The sequence below is a fragment of the Sturnus vulgaris genome, chromosome 8 (assembly GCF_052056855.1).
Source record: "Sturnus vulgaris isolate bStuVul1 chromosome 8, bStuVul1.hap1, whole genome shotgun sequence".
NCBI lineage: Eukaryota > Metazoa > Chordata > Aves > Passeriformes > Sturnidae > Sturnus > Sturnus vulgaris.
The window spans coordinates 22,277,644-22,293,561 of record NC_142250.1 but is presented as its reverse complement, the minus strand read 5'-3'; the positions used below and the strand labels follow the sequence as shown (position 1 = coordinate 22,293,561).

General features: G+C 39.4%; 1 protein-coding gene across 2 annotated transcripts in view; it reads left to right on the top strand.

The window, feature by feature from the left end:
• The first annotated feature begins 12,080 nt into the window (after positions 1–12,080).
• The window catches only part of PLCE1 (phospholipase C epsilon 1), a 139,965-nt gene continuing 136,127 nt past the window's right edge, over positions 12,081–15,918 (top strand). For both annotated transcript variants that reach the window (XM_014875357.2, XM_088169126.1), the window contains exon 1: positions 12,081–12,152. The gene's annotated coding sequence lies outside the window, so the exon portion shown is untranslated. The remainder of the gene's footprint in view (positions 12,153–15,918) is intronic.

Here is a 15,918-nt window from a genome sequence, read left to right as displayed (position 1 = left end):
TCTCTGGTTTTGCATTGATTAGTGGACTATAACTGAATGCATTAATTGTAAAACTTAATGAAAGAACTGTTAATCAAACAGTCCCTGGTAAATATGGACGTAGGCCTCAAATTCTGTTAATATTATCATGCTGCATCACTTTTTATGCCTTGCAACAAGCTAGTGACAAAATGAAGCTTCATCAACTTCCATATATTAATTTCTTAACTGGAAACACTGTAGCATTGACAGATCAGTAAAGTTAAATTTTCCTGTGTCCAAGTGACAGTCTGTTTCTGTGGAATTTTTGTTCTGTTACTGTACATCATGATTGGAATTAAGCTCTTGTCCCACTTGTCACAAGGTGATACATAATTCATCCTTGTGCTTCCCATTATTTAGTGTGTTAATAATTAATTTTTCACCAAAGAGGAAAAAAAATCATATTTGCTAAGTATTACAGAAAGGCTGCTGATTTTTATTATCCTTACAGCAGTGCTGCTTCCTATAATGGTGTCAGTTCTTAGAAGAGCAGAAGATAACAGAAGTGGAATTCTCAAACTTGCACTTGAGAGCTTTGAGAGAAGGTGACAGATTTTTTTTCTGGGTGTAACTTAGGGAAAAATAGATGAGGGACTATAAGTTATATTGTGGGGAATTCGTGGCAGTGTTGGCCTGTCTATCCAGCATACTCCTCATTTTGCATGTGCGAAAATTAACTTATTGTAGGCCAGCTCGGCACTGTTTGTTTCACACACTTCAAAGTAAAGAAAAAGCAAGAGATCTAACTTCCAAGAGATCCAACTGTGCCAGGCATAGGCAAAGGAAGATTATTTGTGAAAGAAACTTTGCCATTTTCTCTTGGCAGTTCTGTGTGTTCTTTGGAACAGCTAATCTAATAGATAGAAATTAAAGCTTTGAGGGAAGGAGGGGGGGAAAAGATTTTTGGATAGCATTAAAATCTTTATTTAGAAATGATTAGTGACATAGCATAAGAGACAAAGGCTATTACAAGGCAATAAAACTATCAAAACAAAATTACAGAATTGTGCTGTTCACACACACATGCAAAAAAAAAATTAACCCAAACCCAAGAACAACAACCCCCCACAAAAAAACCCAAAAAAACCAAAAGGAAAAGGGATCAAAGGATTTCAAATTAAAAGGCATTCCCATTATTGGAAAACAAACTTCACTGAAGTTGCGAAATACTTAGGAGCACTGTGCTTTGTTGATTTTATAAAGTGTTCTTACAGTCCTGAGCACAGGAAGTAGAACATGAGATAAAATATGCAGATTAACTATTCAAATAGGTTTCAGTTGATTGTTCTTCAATTAGCTTTTATGGAACTGTATTATCTGACACTACTGAATACAGTTCATATATTACCCTGTCAAGGAGCAGTGAATTCTAGGAAGGATAACAAACTAATTTGTCAGCTGAGTTTACATGCTGAGCAAAGGGAAAAAGAGATTTGAGTTCTTGCAATGCTGGAATTAAGTGTTTTTGGGGTCTGTATGAAGGAGATGGGAAGAAAACTCATGTTTTCCGGCCACTAAGTTCATTTTCCCTCTGTACTGTGACTGTTCTGTCGGCAGGTGGGGCTGTATTTCTTAATTTATTCCTTAGGGCGTAAGAGTAATTCCTCTTAAAAATCCAAATCCACAGATCTAGACGTTAAAAGTTTCAGACAATGATGCACTCAGTATAAATATTAAATTTAAGTAGGATTCCAAATGCTATTAAAGCATTTTATTGACTAGAGCAAAGGATTCTAGATGGTGCAGGAGGACTTTGTTAAGGTTCTCTCTGAAATTCTAGGGAGCAAGAAGAGAGGGTCTGCTCCCTTCATATGGACATCAGTGAGTTGGCAGGGATCTTGGAATGAGACTGGACATCTTACCAGTAATGATGGTACTGGGTATGATGCAGTCTGGATATGTAGCATATGTCCTAAACATGTTTATTATTAAAAAAAAAAAATTAAAAGGGAGGGATAACAAGTACATTCTTGCTGTTAAATTCTTTGTGGCAAGTTGTGGTGGGCTAGGATAAATTTAGGCTACTCGTTCTAATGTTGCACAGAAACAGAGCACATATGCTGTCTGAGCAGTTGACCTTGTTGCTCTGTTTTTCTCCTGCTTGGCTGGGGGATTTAAAAAATATTTCTGTTCCAGTCTTCATTTTTATTTTGGGGCTGGGGTGAGACCCCTACGTAGTTCTTGAGCAGGTTCTTGGTGCAGGTGCTGAGGCAGGGAGGCCTTATATGTCATCTAGTACCTCATCCCCAGGCCCTACTGCCAAATATTTCCAGTGCCAGGGTTTCCCAGTAACTGTTGCTCAGGTCAGCACAGCACAGGGCTATGGACAGGAGCAGGTGTGCTGGAAGAGCCTCTCCAGGCAGGACAGCTGATTAAATGAGGAAGTTGTGCAAGCTTTTGAGCATAGGTGCACCATACTGTGCCTAAAGTCTGGTAGAATTGGGAAAGGTTGTATGAACTTAAATTAAAGGAGAGAAATATTAGAAAGGGAGGAGGTGACATGGCTAGCTACTACAGTAAGCTAGAAAAAATACTTGTCAACATGTTTTCCATTGGAAGGTTGGCTGGAGTATTTTTTGCTGGTGTTAACTGGCACTGTTAGGTGTTGTTCTACTTCACAGGAAGTACTGGACAGTTTTTGGGAAGCTGAATAATGTTGAGAAGAGAAGAGAAGAGAAGAGAAGAGAAGAGAAGAGAAGAGAAGAGAAGAGAAGAGAAGAGAAGAGAGAAGAGAGAAAAACCTTAATGTTATTTGGAAAGGCTACGTGGCAAATCTGTTTTATTTTATAAAAATAAACAGTGTGCTGTGATTCAGATATTAATATTTACTCTCTTGTTTTCCCATTAGTACTTTATTACATAAAACAAATATTCCTTTATATTGCCATAAAAATAGTTCAGTCACTATTGAGTTTTGATCGGGAAGTAAAGGAAAAAGCTGTTTGCTTTTAAAAAGTAAACCTGATTCTATTGGTTTTTTTTCACTTTGCCAGAATTATTTCATGTCAATCCATGCCTTGTAAAAGATGGGTGCTGAAGTTCTTCATTAAACATCATCTTTGTGTAATATGAATAAGACCCTATGTTCTGCTATTTGTAGTAACGTATGTAGGGAGTCCATATGAAAACACTTAGCTGATGTTCTTTATTCTTGCCATATGACAAAACATTTTTTCCATTATTAAAAATGGAGAGTGATAACAAAATACTAAATCTGAAATCTCGCATGGGAGGACTGCAAGTAGCAAGAGAGCCTTTTCTTCCCCAGAAGCCTAATTTACTTATGTGATTTATCTCCCTTTTCTGCTTTACCTGCCAGATCCATGTAGCTGTATTTCCTTTGCAGTTTGTTACTTCTTAATTTGCACAAAAGGTGGCTAATTTTAATTTCTGGTGTTATCAGCAGAGTTATCTTGTTTTTCAAGGAAGGAAGGAAGATGTGAAATATACATATACACATAGATATTTACATATATTAAGCTATAAACTGTACAGATTAGCCATATTTTTTGCATCATCAAGACTTGTAAATTTTAATTTCAATGTCTATCATAAATCATCTTGAGACAGCTTTACAGAACAGACTCTTGTATCTTTTGTTCTCTTAGGAGGGAGAGGGAAGGGAGAGAAAAGGAAAAGTCTGGGGGAAAATCTTTGTTCTCTCACTGGCAAGTTCTCTGTAGCAAAGCTGTCCCACTACAGCCTGTCTGTGTGATTGGGTACAGATTTAAGGAAGAGAAGGAACAGTTTGTTCTCTGCTGATTATATAAGAATACCCTTGACAGCATGTTGCTTGCTTCAGCTTACAGCCTGTATCCCACAATTAGCATGGAAAAAAATAGGAAAACTACAGTTATATCCACATTCCTATTTCTTTACTATGCCTTTTTTAATACTGGAAACCTTGAGCTTAAGGTGATGGACACTATTTTAGCCTGTAGCTCTCTAGATTTAAGTTTTGATCAAGAAACTTAAAATACTGTCTTCCTCAAGGAAAATATATTTGCCAGTTTGATTCTACTCTTTAAAATTTTTTGGAGCATTCTGGTCTTTCCAAATTCTCTTTTGCCCAAAGATATTTTTGTAGCATGTTTTTCTAATTTGCCTTTTGTCTCCTTCACTTCAGGACTGAAAGCATTTTTTCAGTCTTTACAGATTTTTTTTGTGACAAGACATATTTCCTCTTTCATATGCACAGTTGGAAATATGTTCCAGGTAGGTAATTAATGAAAAAGTATTATTCACATTTCATTTCTCCCATTTAAATATTTTTAAAACATTAGAAACTTCTAGACAGAAGCACGAAGGTTTACACTGCACATTTTAAAACTACAGCCTAGATCTCTTTCTCTGGAGCTTAATGGATATGTTTAGGCCCCCAGATTTTTATACAGATCATTACAATGCTTATATACAATTTGCTGTAAAGAACAGCAGCTACTTTCAATTGTGCTTACACTGTGATCTCTCAGAGGTGGAATCAATGGGAGCTATTATGGTTGGACTCCTGGGGGAACAGGAATATTGGGTGTGCAGTGAGGGTGCTCAGAAAAGGAAATACAGCTCTACAGATGAGTCAGGACCCTGCAAAACTAATCCTGCATATGGTGAAGATTAATGTGGTTTGAGGTTATCAACATCAATATTGAACATGGAACATCGACAGACTGTTCGCTGGAAAGCCAATCACATTTGCAATACACTGGCAACTGAGAAACTTGAAACCAGGAGATATCAACACTGTACTGTCTTCAGAAATCTTAGAAATTTGTTTTGGACAAATTTTTTATGAAGATGTTTCCATACCAGCCCCATTCACAAACCACTTGGTTCTTTAGCAGCAGTTTTGCTGTCACAATCTTGGTAATTTTTCTGCACGTGATTGTAGGTCATTAGTTTAGAATCTGGGGGTGCTTATATATAGTTTGATTATTTACTTTTTTCCTTTAAGTCTCAATTTTGTTTTTATGACTTTTGTGATAACTTCAGATGTACTTTTAGTGGTATGTTATTACATTTTGAAGAATTTTTGAATAGGTTGTCTGGGATTTTCAGTATTAAATGCTTCATAACCACATGTATTTATTTACTTAGCCTTAGCATATATATATGACTCTAAGTTGTAATTAGTGACTTTGTGTTAAACTGTACCAACATGTCTATAAAACACAGCATATGGATATCTCGATGAAAGGATATTGGGAGATGCTGCTTTTATAAACCTGAAAGCTGCAGAGCAGATGTGGAAGGAATTACTGCAAAGAATCTCAACTGGCATATAAAACAGAAGCTGAAGTTTATTTTGGTTTTATTATAAAAGAAAAAACATTTTTCTAAAGCTCTGTTGTATTTAAGGTTACATAAAATTGTGTTGTTCGGGACTAGCTGTGAAACTGTGCACTGATGTTACAATGGAACAAGGCAATTTTTTTCCTTTAAATATTTAGTACTAGAACTTTACAAATGGATTGTAAAATACGTATTTTTAGAATTTACACTAAATTTAATAATGTTCCTTTTTGAGGGAGACGACTGTAATAGATTTTGCAAAGTTAATATCCCTTTTTTAATTTCATGAGCAAAGAGCAAAATAGTGATTACCCTTTTTGCAGTCTGATGGTCTGGCTTCTTCTGTGGAAAGTCCTAGTCATAAATGCTCATTTCTGAAGAGCTATTAACCACAAGCATTCCCATGCTCTCATATTTTCAACACCTAATCAGTCAGCCTGGCTTTGTAGAAAACACTAGATTATTATTTACTTACCTATTACAGATTTCAGCAAAGCATTGATGTGTTTACCAGGCTAAAACATGGATGCTGTTACAGCACTAAAAGATTTTACTTTATTTTCCTTTTCAATTATTCTGTTAAAGTAATGCTGCATTAAAACTGCACTGAATTACATCACACAGTGAAAACACTACAAGTTTTTGAATTACACTTTTTATGTAGAGGGTACCTGGAATCACCCAACATGAAATACCTTAACACTTAGAAGAGAAAAATACTAACATACTGGGTAAGTACATGTTTTCTAATATGATTGTCCATTGTGTTGACACTCATATTTTTCAACTATCAAAAGAAAACCAGTTAAAATAACTTATGGCTTTAAATGTTCTGGTTGGTTACCAAACAAATTCTTTGAATTTGATCAAATGTATACTATGGCAGCATACATATAGTATATGTATACTAAGGCAGTTCCTTACTATGAGTAAAGGAACAGAACAGGGTTAATATTAAATTCACCTGTAGACTGGCTGTTGTTTAGACATGAGCATTAAAGACAATACAGATTTTATTATTCATTACATGAATAACTCATTTTCTTGACTGCTTGATTAAAGGGATGACAGAGCATGGGCAAATCAGGCAATTTGTTGCTTTGCACATGAAGGGAATCCGTGAGTGCAGTGATAATTTAGTATTCAAAGACAAAATAATGAGGCAATAGAAGAACTACCTTTTGGTGAAGCTGCCTTGAAAATGTCACCCAGGAAAAACAAGCCTAGAAATAGTGTTCAACATGATTAATTGGGTGAACTTCAACAGTTAATGGCATTAAACAAAGACAAATACATGTAATAGATTAGGTAAATCAGGTTTTATTGTTGAGATGCTCAGGACAATGCTCCATTCTGGGTGGACCATGTAATTTTATGCAAGAAACAACACATTTTATAATTATAAATGTAATAAGGATTTTACTGTGTATTTGAGGAACTTTAAGATTATATGAGGAAAGTAATAAAGCAGGCTTCTCAATACATTTTCATCATGACTATAATTTGATGTGGAATGAAAGTGCTAGTTACTTGCCACTTTAAGATCACTAATATTTATATATATTATTGACTCTCAAATTCTTATAGATTAAACAGTTAATAGCTATCTTTTCCATCTTCTGTTTTGTTGGTTTTTTTTAGGAGAATTAGCAAAAAATTATGGTATTATATTCAATGTTTAAAAATATATTAACTTCATTCAATTACTAGTATGAATGCTTTGGCTTCCATTGTCCCTGAAATGTAATATGAACTAAACAAGTTACCACTCCAATGAGGACCTGTATTCTAATGTAGTCTCTAACTTAAAAAACCATCATAAAATAATGACATACTAAAAACATAGGTAAGTTATACAATGGGAATACAGTTAAGGCATAAAAGGCTTTCTTTGAGCTACATCAGGAGCTACTTCATTGAAATATGAAACTTGTGTAGCCAAAAAAAAAAGATAATGCAATCATTCCGTATTTACGATTAATTATCCTTCGTAGAAATGTTCTCTCCTAGAGATATTTGAAAAAAGTATGTGAGCTTTTTTCAAGTTTACTACGAAACCTTTTGTATCTCTTCCAAAGACTAATTGGGAGATGACTTTATTTATGATTTCAAAGTCAAACAGCTGATGTCAATTCCGAAGCTCATTGTTTCAGCTTTTTTTAACTGCTTTTTAAAAAAATCTAGCTACATATTCTTTTCCTAATTGAAATGTCAGAAAGTCTTTGACGAAGTTCATTAGACTTTCAGAATTGCCTCTGTGACTGCTGATGGTTATAGTAGTCAGGCAAAACCGACCTCACATCACATAAAGTAACATTAAGTTTGGAATATAGTTACAAAGCTTCTGGTATATTTGTAGAATAGCAGACTTCATAAGAAACCCCTGGTCCAGAGTTAATAATGTAAAAACAATTTCTGAAATTCAAGTAGTTTGTCTTATTTGTTTATTGTTTATTATTTATTTATCTATTTATTATTTTGAAGTATAGAAGTTGTACTGGTTGGTATTATTTATCTAGGAATCACAAACAGCTTCAAAATAGGTCTCTTAGTAAAATAATTATCTTAAGTGAAACTGCCTTTCTGTAAGAAGTGTTTTCATGGGGCAGAATCCCTTTGTGACTGAGGCAGGGTTGTGCTTTCCAGAGAGAGCTGGGACGCCCTGACAGAGCAGTTGCCACCCTGCCTCCATGGACTGTACTTCTGTAGAATAATAATTGGTTTCTTGGAAGCAAGGAATTAATTGCAGATAAAGCCTGTGTGTTTCTTCACAAGAAAACTGCCTATCCATTAGTAAATCAATGAAAATTTTGCTGTACTGAAACCAGAGTGCAGTTAAGAAAACATTCTCAGTCCTTACTTTCATGTGTTTCTAATTTTCTTTTAAAATTTCTGTTTGCATTTGTGCAAGTGTGCATGCTTTTCTTTAGTCTTAGCTGAAGGGTGAATTTTGGAGCATAGCCCAAGGAAAAAACCTTTTGGCTATTTTTTTTTTAAATTAAAAGCATATTTTAAGTGTTTTATGTAAATTGTTAAATAAATTGTTTGGAAATATTGCTATATAATACCACAATTAAAAACAAAATATTCCTTTATACATTATACTGAAGGGTTTAGGCAAGTGATACATAGTTCAGAGTGAGTGCAGAAAAAAAGCCAGGTATCCTTGAGTACTGATGCTACTACTGTACTTTTTTTCCTGATGGGAAAATTGCCCAAGTAAACTCACATTGCTTTAGTTTCCCCATCTGTATAATGTGAATAATACTTAGCATGTCATGGGAATGTGTGGAATTTAGTATTTATGCATCACTTTGAAGTTCATCTCTAAATCAATTCTGTAACCCAAACTCCAAGATACATGGTTGGTTGGTAGAAGACTGTGAGACACATCAGTATTTTCTGGAAGCACTGTATTTTTCTATAGCTATAAATACTGTATTTGAGCTGGATGTATTGTCTTTCTGTACTGTCAAGCCTGATGGAGCAGTAGGGTAAAATGTGATGACTAACAGAGAGCTCTCATCAGAACTGGGTAGACAGAAGCATTCTCAAGGCACTCTCTGCTTGGCTGAGAATGTTAAAAAGAAACCATGACCCGTGAGTTAAGTCCAGCAAAAAAAACCCCCACTTTCTTCAACTGTATAACATTGAAGTTGCCAGGCAGCTCAAAATTCACTTCTGCAAAACTCAGATGTGGGAGTACCCTAGAAAAAGTAGAAATCTGGCTGCCTGTAGAGTTCTCCCACCTTGGAAACAAATTTAAAGAAAAGGAGGTGACTTTTTTTGGGAGGAGTCACTTCCATTGTGTGTACAACCAGGGAGAGAGGTCCTGGCTAACAATCCTAACAGCAGCTTTCCAACTTGTCACCAAGGAAATGAGTTTCTTCCTAAGTCGGTTGCATGCAGCAGACCTATCTTTATTACATATGTCTAGACACCATTATTTCTTCATATTCAAATTTTTCTCATCCTGCAATGCTTGTTAGCAGGGATGCAATTTCTGAACCGTTACTTGCATAAACACATTTTAGGAAAAGAGCAGTCCTGCAGCTTTTTGATATTCATAATTTCTTCTTTCCTACCATTTCAGAGAAGCAAATGTCATCCCGGAGAAAACGAGCATCTAATTATTTTGTAGAGAGCATCTCTCACTGTTTTATCTCATATGTAGCTTTCACATTGCTCAAAAATCTTACTGTTATTAAATAATCGTCCAGTATCCTGATGAAACAAGAAGTCTTCCATTTACAGGTGAGGAGCTGGATCTCAAGAATAAAGTCCTTAATGCAACAAATTGCTCAAGCTTGTTATTAATCCCTGGTATGCTAAGTTGGCCCACTGATATGTGCCTAAAGACAGATGCCTTTTTGGCAAGTCAAGGATATGGTGATTTCTCCAAATTTTCCATTCAGTAAAATGTAACACTTCCTTTTCAGTATAGGATATCTTTTATTGTTGGAGTTTTGGAAGTTGAAAAAAAGTGCAAACACATTGTAAAGGAACAGTTATATATATTTTTCCCCTGGAATAATGTGATAGCAATTTTCCTACACTCTTTAAAACAAATGGAAAAGAAGAGAAACTGGAAAAAGCTTCTGTGGAAAGGTTGGTCTTGCCTGTGTGTTTGGAAGATAATTCATTGTCGCTATTGTAAAGCTGAAATCCAATGCATGACTTGTTATGAAGCAACTGACACAAGTTGTAGTGTACACTAGAATATTTTTAATTGAATGTATTTTGAGTCAATATTCAGGTTCTAAATATATGAAAGTACTGAAAAATACACATATCACACAAAACACGATTTGGAAAATATTCACTACTCAAATTTCAGTTTTTGTAAAATATTGTCTTATGGCATTTCTTGGATACTATATGCAGTGGATGAAACCCAGGCCATGCTGGAGGCAAAGGGAATGTTAAATTTTCCACAGGACCCGGATTTTATCCAGTATGTACTGTATTTCAGTACAGAATGATCAATATTACAAGCTAATTACCTAAATTAGTTCAGACTGACCATGTCTCATGTCTCCTAAACAATAAATTATTTAGATGGTATTCTGTTAAAAAGATCAAGGTGCTTTACTATGGTGGATGTATTTTCATCCCTGTTCTAATAATCAGAACCTGTAAGCCATGGAAAGACTCAGAATAGATAATAAATGTAAAGCCAGGAATGAATAAGTGAATAAATATATAAAACTCTATACCTGACTTAATTAGTTTTAAAAATACAAATAACAACATAAAAACTATTTGAAAATACGTAACTTACCAGTGGGTAACTTCACTGGCTTTTTGGATGTATTTGTTGAATAGAGTATTTGCTAAGAGACTTTCTCCACTGTTACTACTATCTACAGGACATCAATACTCTTGTATTATGCTCACAAGATAATCATTGCAATGAGGTGATGAGTGTTTGCTCAGGTAACAAAGTAGAATACGTAGGGATAGATCTGATTTTCAAGAGGTAGTATAATGTAAATAGTAGAATGTAAAATGGTACGACGAGTTCCATGCTTTCAAGGAGAATGAGATAAATGAATTGGAAGTTTTATAGCCCCCACTGGGACACAATCCCCGCATACCTTTGTTATGAGAATCGGTGCCCTTCACATAAAAACGTCCTAAACAAACTCGTGTCAACTATAGCCAACTGTCGCCAGATTAAAAGTTGAGAATGGTTCCTTTACACTGGACCTTTACGTGACACTTTTCCTTCTTGTACTTCTTATGGAAAAAATCGCAGCCAGAGGTGCACTGCTGCCTTCACCGAACCGCGTTGTCCCGCAGCGCCGATGAAACCACGCCGCGCTCCCCTGCCCTCCGCAGGCTCGGCGCTGTCCCCGGAGATGCTGCCGGGGCGAGGCACCGGCCCGGGGCCGCGCTGCCCGACCCGCTCCGGAGCGCGCCCGCGCTTCCCGCGCTCCGCGGCGCGCCCGGGGCTCTGCGGGGCGGGGGGCGCGGGCCCGGGCCCACATTCCGATGCGGTGAGGCAGCCGCGGCCCGGCCCGCCCCCGCCCCGGCCCCGGCCCCGCTCGCAGGGCGCGCACGGCGATGGCGCTGGACCGGGGCCAGCCGCGCGGGACGGCGCCGCTACTCCGCGGTGCGGGGGCGCGGGGCTAGGGCGCTTGGCCGACGGCGCCCGTTCGCGGGAGGTAGGAGGAGGACGCTCTTGCGCGGGCGGCTCCAGCTGGCAGCTCCCTGCTCCCAGCGGCGGGACGGGACCCGGGGCGCGCTCTCGGGCTCCGGGAGTTCCCCCGGCGGGCGCCGCCTGGTCCTCCAGGGACAGCCGCGCGCGCGCGGGGCCGGGGCCAGCGGTTCCGCTGCCGCACTGGCGGGACGTGGAGCGCTCCACACGCGCCCGCAGCGCTCCGCGCCTGTGGGAGCCCGGGGCTGGCTGCTCAAGGCAGGACAAGGAGGAGCTGCCGCATGCCGTCTGCCTCGTGTGCACGGGATGTTCCTAGCGACCCGTCCGGTGGGAGAAACCCGCTCTCCACCGCCGAGGAGGGGCGGTCCTAGGGCAACCCTCCCGGGCGGCTCCGCGCCCTCTGTCCGCGGTTGAGTGAGCCGGCGGCGCTGCCCCGCGGCCCCTCCCCAGCTCTCCCCGTCCCTCCCGGGCCCGGCGGGGCGGTGCGCGCCCGCAGCCCCCGCCCCCGGCCCGCCGGGGAAGGCGCCTCGCTCGCTCCGCCGCCCCGGGCAGCGGCGGCCGTGGAGCCCTGGCGAGGCGGGGGCGGCCCCGTCCCGCAGAGCGCTCCGCCGCCGCGGCCCCGCCGCCGCTGGAGTCACCGCCGAGCCGAGGAGGAGGACAAGATGCCGGGGCACGCTGAAAGGTGCGTCCCCTGCACACCCCCGCCCGCTCTCACGGGCTCTTTCCCTGACTCCTCAGCGTGGCTGGCTCTCCTCTGGGGGCTCTCAGGGGCCGGGTCCCGGCTCCCTCGGCTCTCGTGGCCCCGGGGGGTTGCCGAGGGCTGCCCGCTGTGGCCGTGCCCCGGGGCGGGCGGGGGCTCCGTTTTCGGCCATGTTCCGCAGCCCCTGCTGCCCGCGCCCTCCCCGCCTGACCTTCGGCTTACGGCTTCTCCCCCTTCCTCTGGGAGGGTTCAAGAAAATTGGGGTGGGCTGCCCTTATCGCCACGTGCTAGAAATTGTTCTAAATTCATCCCTCACTCTATCTCTTCCATTGCGATCGTACAATCAGTTGTAGTCTTTACGTTAAAGTGTGGCCAGGTTCAGTCCGGGATTAATGCAGTGCATCGGAGATGTGGCGTTGGAAGGAGCCTGTGGCTGTGAGCGACAGCGGTGCTGCCTCTCCCCCCTCAGTGGGTCTCTGCTCCGAGGGGTGCTGCAGGCCCTGACACCCGGGCGTGAAGGGGCAGCGCATTCCTCCCAGCTCCAGACTTCTCTTTGCCCCACTTGGTGAAGTGTTGTTGAGTTAGAAAGACTCAAAGTCTGCAAACACTTACAGAATTAGTTTCGCTGAAGTGTTTGTAGGATCAGGACCAAAGTGTCTAGATGTGATGCTTATCTGTTCTGCTGCACCCTCTTGGGATGCCACCAGCACAGGTGATAAAGGGAAGAGCCTATGCAGGTGACTGTGAACTGGGTTTCTTCTGATAAAGTGAATGAAAGGGCTGGATTAAAAGTGGTAGAGAAATGCCTGAAGGATCAGCTGTACTTCAAGGAACAGTAAAATGTTTTGTTTCATAGTGAGGCACTTGTGTAAGGAGCAGAATTGGCCTTCTTGTTGTATTTATTATGCTAAAAGTTATTATGATGAAGTTTTCCAAGTATTTCCATCCTCTACGTTTGTATATTTGAAAGAAGATCAGAGAACCTGCCAATTATGAAGCAGGTACTTAGTAATCATTGCAGAGCCATGACTATTATGTAGTTTAAGTCATGTTTCTCCAGCTACAAATAATCATCTTTGATCTGTGGTATCACATCCCTTAAAAAGTCAATGGCAAACAACCAATGTTTGTGATCATTACAAAAACACCAAAACAAATGTGTGAGCAGTGAAACATACAAGGTGAAACCAGAAACAGACGCTATGTTTTGTGTGTTAGGAAGTGCTCAAGAGAAATTCACAAGACATACGATTATGTCCAGTCTGCATAAATTTGCAGAGGATTACTAAAAGTCTTGCTTACTTAGTCATCTAAATAGAATTCGTTCTTGCCATATTGAGATAGTAATCTCAGATACTGTAATGAGTTCATTTGTGTTTTCATACATAGTAAAATGTTTATTATTAAGACTTCGTGACTGTAGACGAGGCAATGCAGTTCCTGTCCTCTCAGCCAACGTTAATTTCACGTGATACATCTTATGCAATAAAAGTGTGATGTTCAAACCAGAGTTCCAAGACATAAAGAAGGAAAAGAAATGCCACAAGATAAAATTTTTAGATCAAGAAACATGAAAGCCCTACTTCAGAATAAAAAATTTCTCAAAACTGTGTTTACTGGAGATCATAGAGCAAGTTCCTGAAGATGATAAGGTAATCTGAGATTTGGGAGATTTGTAATATGAGAAAAAGAAATTCTCTGTATTTAGGTTATCCAGAGAATATAATGAAACAATTTGAGCTCTATTTGTAAGTATCTATAGAAGTATTTCTTTTATCAAAGGGCTTTTTTATGTAAGAGAAATATGAATGTTATATCCACTAGTGAGTAGAACCTGCACAGAACTCCAGTATGGGAGCAAGGTGCATATTGAAAAGTGACAGTTGTGACTGTTTATGAAAGATTGTAGATTTATAACCACTGGAAACATTTCGCTTAAGTTAGCAGCTTTTCTGGTTGTGGTTTTGTTGGGTTTTTTTTTGAGAAGAGCAAGTATAATTTAGCAATAGTTCTTGGACTTGAAATGAGAATTAGTTAAGGGAAAACTTCCGTTATTAAGGAGGCAAAGAATAATTAATTTATAATTTCATTAGAAGCCTATGGTTTGCATAGGGATTTTTTAATTAAACTAAAGTTTTTTTTAGTCATCCTAATTTAATGTGCATATTTACAAAAGCATTTCTTTAGGAATGTTTTTCTAATAAGACACTGATGACTGCACTTCAGAACACAGGTTGTCATTTTGTTGTTCCTACAGCACTTTAGTGCAAAATGGATTTTGGGTCCTTGCTGTGACTCTTAAATTTTATAAATGACAATGATATGTGTTATTAGCAATAATTCACATTTTTTGTTGTTATTGTTGTGGGTTTTTTTGTTTAGTGTTTTATATACTTCTTGAAAATACCAGTAACTGAAACGTTGGAAAGAAACATGCAGCTCCAGCATGGACAGACTTACTCTCATGCCTGTTCACAATGCAGCCATTGATGGTTTTATTGAGCAGTGGCTATCATTTCATTGTGCAGACAGCAGGTTAACAGCTGTCTGTACCTTTAATATGCAGTCTGATTCGTCTGTAAATGACGCTTTTCATCATGTCTCTGTTGTAGAAAGCTGTTAGCATGCTAGCATGAAATCCATGTTTTTCCTTAATTTTGTCCTTTCCTGAGCCTTCTTAATAGTTTAGTCCTCTTGTACTTGAGGACTTACATGACTGAGTATGTATTGTATGAGAGCAGTCCAGCTTACTCTGCATGCTGCTTTATTTGCCTTGGCAAACCTATATATACATATATATTTATATATATATATATATATATATGTGTGTGTGTGTATCTGCTTTGGGTGGGGTTTTCCTTACTCATGGTACTGCCAGATATTGGTCATATTTCACTCCTTGATTTTTTTAAGCAAAACATCTATCTGCTGAAACAAGACTTGTGTTTAAGAGCTGAGGATAAAATGCTGACAGATTTTCTATGAATTCCCTATATTGGGAGGTCTCTAATATTTTTATTCTGTTTCAAGGCGCAGAATTTTGATTTTACTTGAAACAAAGAAGTTAATTTGTAAGTATGTCAATGTGGGATCAAAGTCTGGTCCTCTGGTTTTGCTTACTCTGTCATGCTGACATCTCTGTGCAAGACATAATTAATGTCACTGATTTTAAATTAGGCCATCCACAATACTTTCTTCTTAACTGCCTAATCATTCATAAATAATCCAACATGTCCAAGCAAGAGCTTGATGTGGCAGCACTTACTGAAACCTGGTAACAAGAGCTAAGAGGAATGAGCTCAACTCCCCACCAGAATTATCCTTCTTCCAGAGCCCGCTGCATTGCTCCAATTTATCAAGTGTCAGTGACAGTGCCACAGGTAACACCAGCTCTTGCAGTAAACGATTTAGAGCAGCAGAGACACAAACCTTGTGGAGTATGTGACGTGCCCCATGGAGCTGCCTCCTGCATTCTTTACATCCGAAACTCGTGTGTACTTGGCTTAGCATTGGGTATAGAGACAGTGCAGGTTTGAGCCTTGTACAAGGAAGTGTATTCTGTGGGCCTGTGTATATGCTGTGACATTTTACTCTCAGTAGTCCGAGGCATATCATAACAGTTTAAATAGGCTGTCCACTGTGGGATACTTTTTATTCTATATTGTTATCAGTAAGTAATATTTAATAACTTGTTACAACATTTTAAGTGGTGCCTCCTCCTTAAAAGAAAATTTAGTATACTATTGTA